We start from the raw sequence: 6648 nt of genomic DNA on the forward strand, positions 1-6648 counted from the left end.
TCTTATTGGGACGCACCTATTAAAAATATTAAAAATAATTTTTTGATAAAATATAATGACCAAAATACCCCTTAAAATTTTCAGGGGTATTTTGTTCATTTTATTTTATTGGAAATATTTTTCGCTAGTGCGAGTTTAATAGAGGATTGGACGTCCAAAATTTGGTGTCAAAATAGTTTATAGTAAATAAAAATTTTAAAATAACATCGTGTATAGATGTAACGTTGTGATTGGGGCAATCTTAGTCCTCCATTCAGAATGGAGGGTTGGATAAGGAGAAATATATAAGTTTTATGCTGTAAGAAAAGCGTAAAAAACTTACCCTTTAATCATATCTTTTTTGTCCCACTCTTAAGTTTTTTCTCTCCCTTGCCCTTTCTTTCTTTGGTTCTTTGTATGAAGCCAACGGTTGTAAAGCTTTGCCATATCACTGCAAAGTCAGTTCTACATATTTGATAACTTCTAGATATGCTATCAACCAAATATTCGTTTTGGTTTAATTGGTTAACGCTTGACGATTTGCAATGCCACGGCCTAGGCTTAATTTCTATCAAAGGCAGGGGCCCTCTTCCGACTCACCCAAAAATAAAAATCCTAAACGTCCATGTATCAGCAGTTCCAACTTCAAGAGAATTAGAATTCCATACCTATAAAACATCCAGCTTCTAGTTATAGAACGCGCGCCCTTAATTATGAAGAAAACATGTATTATTTAGCAACATTAAAAAAAGCATGACTTATTCAGCAGAATTTTGAATTTGTTGAGTTGGTTATATGACTGCAACATCGTTTATTCCTATCATTCACAAAAGAACCCTGTTCACTTTCTCCTTTCCTTTCCTTACCATTATCAGCAAACAGAAATATGTTAATGTTGTTAACATGGGGCAGAATAGTCATTTCAGGATAATCATGGAATGTGCAATAGAGCCCATCATGTAGGCTGGACCACATTTTTACATGTGTGGTCCAGAAAATATAAAGCATCCATCTTAAAGATGCATGTAAATAGGTGTTCCATCTAAAAACAATGGAAAGTAACAGTCTAAATGTTTTTTTACTAGAATTATTATTTCTAGTTTTTAAAATTTATTTATTTTTTGATATTCATGATCTCCATGTTAGAGATTACATGCCTTTAAAAATTAAGTCTTAAAATCTATTTCAAAAATAGATTTATTATGATGCCTGCATTTCTATTTATGCAGGCTTGGCTTCATAGAAACCGGGTCCTTGTTTTAATGGTGCCCAATAATAACTGAAACTGTATTTCATAGGTGAAACTGCATTTCTTTCCAAATATTTTATTTTTTGATATTCTGTGTAATTCTGGCTGTTCTAATTAGTGTCAGAAAAGGGCTATTAAATCGTTTAAGTGGTCCAATTTAGTCAAAATCGGTTTTGGCTGCGGTCAAACTGATAGGGTCAGATTTGCTTTTATCTATATAAAAATTAGAATAATAATTTAAATCATAAAATATATTTAAAAAGAGTTGTCCAATCATGTTTATTTAGTACAAACAACAAAAAAATATGAGTCGGTCGAATCGAAAAAAATTAGTCAAACAATTGTTTTGATAAAAAAAATTAATTATAATTAGTTTTTGACCAAACCCAATTTTTCTATAAAGGAAACCAACAGAGGCACCGGTTAGGAGGTGAACAAGTTGGACCAGTCCAATGAGGTTTTGATAATCTTGATAGTGCCCGTTCTAATTGCCATAACAATGTACTAACATGTCATACATCTTAAAAAAGGAAATACATGGTCTCGTCCCGGCACCTAAATATGTGGTCCAACCCCAATAAAACTGATATGGGAAGTGGGCATCCTTTGTTATGCTTTTTAAATCACATTATTGTGTTCAGATTGTCACGAGGAGTTTAGTCGAATCAAAACTAATTCGAATTTTAGATTTTTAAAATATATTAAAAAATAAAAATAAGACTTTTAAAATATGAAATATATTAAAAAAAAAATTCTCAATTTTGTTTAGCTAGTTGAACTGACCAAAATTGGGCAGTTCGACTGACTAAAAGCGAGAAAACATTGATTTTAACATACTTTTGGCAAAACTAGATTTTTGCCTTTTGATCAGATGACCAAGGCGCCGATATGATGAGATGATCCTATCCGGTCTTAAAACTACAAATCTATCTTATTAAATGAGTGGCTAATGGGGGAGAGAGCAAGGGGAAATTGATTTAGAGCACTTTTTGAACTCTTTTCTTTGTGCAATGATATGCTTCTATAATTTCTTGGTTGTGACTTGTGGTAAATTACTACTTAGAAAATCTGTTGGACTTATAAATCGGGTTGGGTTTAAGTGATTAGCAATTGATTTTAGCAATGTTACATGTCATGTTCGATTCCTACTATCGAACTAAAAATAAAAATAATCTATTGAACAACTCGTTGAACAAGTGGTAGGGAAGAAGTTGAGTCCGATATAGTCATATTGGTAGCTTGTCCGGATTATGATTAAACGATGATTTTAAACTTTTTTGGGGTTTCTAGCTAGACTATGGGCTTGATTTGGCCAAGTCCACTCAAACTCCCTCTAGAAAGTCGCCTCGAGCCGGTGGTGAATACGTGGCCTGAGTCGATCTTCTAAACATTGTTTATTATATTATCTATTGATATATATTTTAGTACACTTTTGAATTATTTTAGTAGTTGATTTTTGTATTTTAGTTGGAAATCTTATATGTTTACTGACCTAATTGCTCTCTCTCTCTCTCTCTCTCTTTTATCCCCACCATTGCAATTCCATTGATGCTGATAGAGAAAATCGTAATCTTAGTTCATTGTAATATGGGTTTATGGTTAACTTTAATTTGGGAATAAAGCAAACTCAAAGTAGGGTTTTAATTTCAATTATGGTTAATTGTTATTTGGGTGTATAACCCCTCCTACAGACGGGACGAGTAGGATATGTAGACATGAAGGTGTGTCAACTGTGGGAGGGCCCACCTTTTCATGAAGAGTGTTACTTTCTCTTCATGAGAAGTAGGTGGACAGAGATTATACCTATTCATTAGAGGTTTACTCCCCCATGAGTGACATACACTCTGCATTCTCATAGTATCCATTCATGAGGGGTTACTTCCACATGAATAAGGGAGGCATTCTTCTCGTTATAAAAAAAAAGAGGGGTAAAGGTCTCTCTACATACACGACAAAACATATGAGAGCTCCTCTTGAGAGAGAGAGAGAGAGGATGAGAGAGATTACAATTACTCTCCCATTTGAGTTTGTAAGGAGAGGCTCAACCCTAAGAGATAAAGAGTTGTACGTGAGAGAGTTGAACTCGGATTGCTCTTCATATTGCACATATTGCATTTGTGAGAATATTCTTGAGCTTTTACCTCGCTCGGGATTTGTAATGTGAAACTTATGACAGCAACTCTACCAGTTGTCAAACTTGCTCATGCGAATCGATCATTCCTTTTTAAATTTGTTCACTAAAATTTGTTTATGGGCACCCAAGTATGATACTTGATTCCCGATTGTTAAATTTTTTCTTCTGCTTCGACTGTCGGACTGGTTCTTACAACACCAATATTTTTATAAGCCCATAGAGAATTTTAAAAACCTCGAAAACAACCAAAGGTTATCAATTTGCACGATGGAAGCATTGTAGAAAACCAATGTATCATTTGCATATTAGAGATGAGACATGGAAAGTCCTCTTCCAATACTTCAAACCCTTGGACCAATTTATGTCCTCTCTCTCTATCTCCATGTACCCAACTGTCCTAACCCAATCTTCTCTCTCCCCCCACTCATTTCTTTCTCTCTCTCTTACTCCCTCTCCCTCTCTCTCTCTTCCCTTAAAATTCCTTATATTTTTATTTCTGGTCTCTCTGAATTAATAAAAATATGTTTCTACTTCCGTATGTTCCTTCTCCATCTATCTCTTCCGTGTTATCCTTTCTAAAGATTCCTTGGATTTAAGTCCTTTTCCAGATAGAAATGCATCTTATAGGTTGCATCCATATTCTATCTAAATGACAAAAACCCAAATGAGACCTAAGGGTATGTTTGACAACAGGATTTGGATATTCAAATTTTAAAAATTTGAATAAGATGTTGCCTTGCATTTGATATATTCGGATTTTACAATAGCTTGATATATATATTTTTGTGTATAGTTGTCTATCCACCTATATTTTATGTGATCATCGAAATCTGTGAGTTTGCATCTTTTAAAAAAGAATTGTGTTACTAGTGTTTAATTACTTGGGGAGCCAAGTTGGACTCACCCGAGTAACTTGGACGGGGGAGCCAAGTTGGACTCACCCAAGTAACTTGGACTCGCCGCCTTGACAAGCCTGAGTATCCTCGAGTTGGGTGGTCAACTCGGGGATCTTAAAAAAGAAATAAAAAACAATCACAAAATATCTAAAAAAGCAAGAAGCTTACTTGTAATATGTTTAATTATTTTTTCTATCATTTTGGCAAAGATTGCAAAGTGTTTGCCATGGAGACTTAATTTTGCATTTTCTCCTTTTTATTGGATTATTTCTAAAATACTTCCATCATAAATTGATATTTTCAAAATCTATTTTTTCACTACCTTTTTAACCTCATTTAGATGTATTTTGCTTAGTTTTACTTTAAATATATCTTTTAGTTTTTATTTATATTTTAATTATTTTTCTCACACTTTTTCGCTTGGTCGGGACCCTGCCCAATTCGGGCTAAGTAACTGAGACTCAGGCCGGGAATGGGCCTAGTCCGTTCCCCGGGTAGTGGTTTTGAACACTATATGTTACAAGGCTACAAGTCTGACCCTTCTCTATAACCTAATCTAACCAGTTTTGTCTTCTATGAAATTTGAAAAACCTAAGTACCAATTCTTCTTCTACTTTACATTGAAAGAAAAATTAAGCACCAATTCTTCATCTACTTTCCATGGAAACAAAAACTCGACTAATTTGTGATAACCCAACTCTCCAATTTCTCTTTTGAGTGCAGACCAATGTTGTTTACTTATACCGTAAAAAACCCTAGATTTGGAAGAGTCTTAAGAAAGATGCGCAAGCTATTTTTAATAGATGTTGTTATTTATTGTAGATAACAATTAACGGAATGGGAATGATTTCATGCAATGGTTGTACAGTAGTATAATGTAATCATTTTCAAAAATCATGTTAGAGATATTTGTTTGACACGAGTTTTTAAATGTACACTCTTTTTATTCTAAAGAACAATCATAAAAAAGAAAATTTTGAAAAAATGCTTTAGAAAGTTTTCATTCTAGCCCAACCAATATAAGTTGTGCATTTTATTGAGATGGTTAGATATAGACTTCAAAAGGAATTTTTTAGTACGAAATTTTTTTATATAGCTTTATCATCATTAGATTAATAGTGTTAAAAAAGGAAAAAGTGATTGTGAATATATTAAGATCTAGATCATGAAATTTACCAAATGGATGGTCGAGATTCATTGTTGGATGGATACTAATTTTGACCATATCTAGGCTGCAAAATGAAAATTTTGTTCATAGGATTGATTATGAGGATGAAGAGAATGTGTGTGCAAAATTTAAGGCATACAAATGCCATAGATATGGTTTTCTAGATGTGTGGTTGAGTTATACTCCTATACAACCGTTGCATGAAATCATTCTCTAGGAATGGGAATAGTATACTATAAGACCACTTATTTTTGGGATACGGATACTATCACCCCTAGCCGTTATATAGCCATTATATTTGAAATATGATAGCTTGAGATATGTCATAAATTTTATTTTTTTAAAGACTTTGGACCTGATCAATAGTACATACGTAGTGACCCAAATTCACAACCAAAGGCTGTAATTACGATCTTCTTTTACCAAAGGGGAACCACCTGTTCCAAAAAGAACCGACTAGTTCTATGGCGAAATGACTGATTTTGTCAGGAAACCGAGCGACTTAACCTAATTTCTACTTTTTTTATTTTGAGAGCATACAATACATTTATTGCCTCAGACAAAACGTTCACTTGGGAGATTTTCTTATTTCAAATTTTGGGATCATGATTTATTTTCAAAGAAAATTTTTAGATTTTGAGTTCTTGAACCCCCAAATCATTCTCTCCAAAAATTGGATTGTTCTAGTGCAATCTTAAGTTGCCATTTTTTTTAAGGCACATAAAAAGTGATAGTTAATTGTCAGGTTTTAGAGATCACATCATGAAATTTGGGATCTAAAAGCTATTCCTAGTGCAAGTTTTGACCAGATGGATAATATATACTCCTACGGCAATAGAAAATCTTTTGGAATAACAAAATTAAAAATAACATAGATTTCTATCGAAGGACTTCAAATGCTAATTAAAGAGAGATGAGACCATAGTTCTATCCCTCTCATTCATATATAAATACATTAGTAATATGCACGTGCATTGCTCGTGATATTTAATATTAATCATTGAAAAAGTTTCAATAAAACAAGATCTTAAAGAGAGAATTTAATGCATTTATCTTTACAATTGAATATTTTATTAATTAATAATAATTGTGATAGTAAATATTATTTTTAATATATTATTAATCAATAGGAATTCATTTGGCATACAATTAAAATAAGGGTTCGGTTTGTATAGAGCCTAAGTTTTAAACAATCAAATTAGACCCTACCTTCAAATAGTGT

The sequence above is a fragment of the Amborella trichopoda genome, chromosome 5 (assembly GCF_054954075.1).
Source record: "Amborella trichopoda isolate Santa Cruz 75 chromosome 5, AtrichopodaSantaCruz75HAP2 v2.0, whole genome shotgun sequence".
Classification (NCBI taxonomy): domain Eukaryota; kingdom Viridiplantae; phylum Streptophyta; class Magnoliopsida; order Amborellales; family Amborellaceae; genus Amborella; species Amborella trichopoda.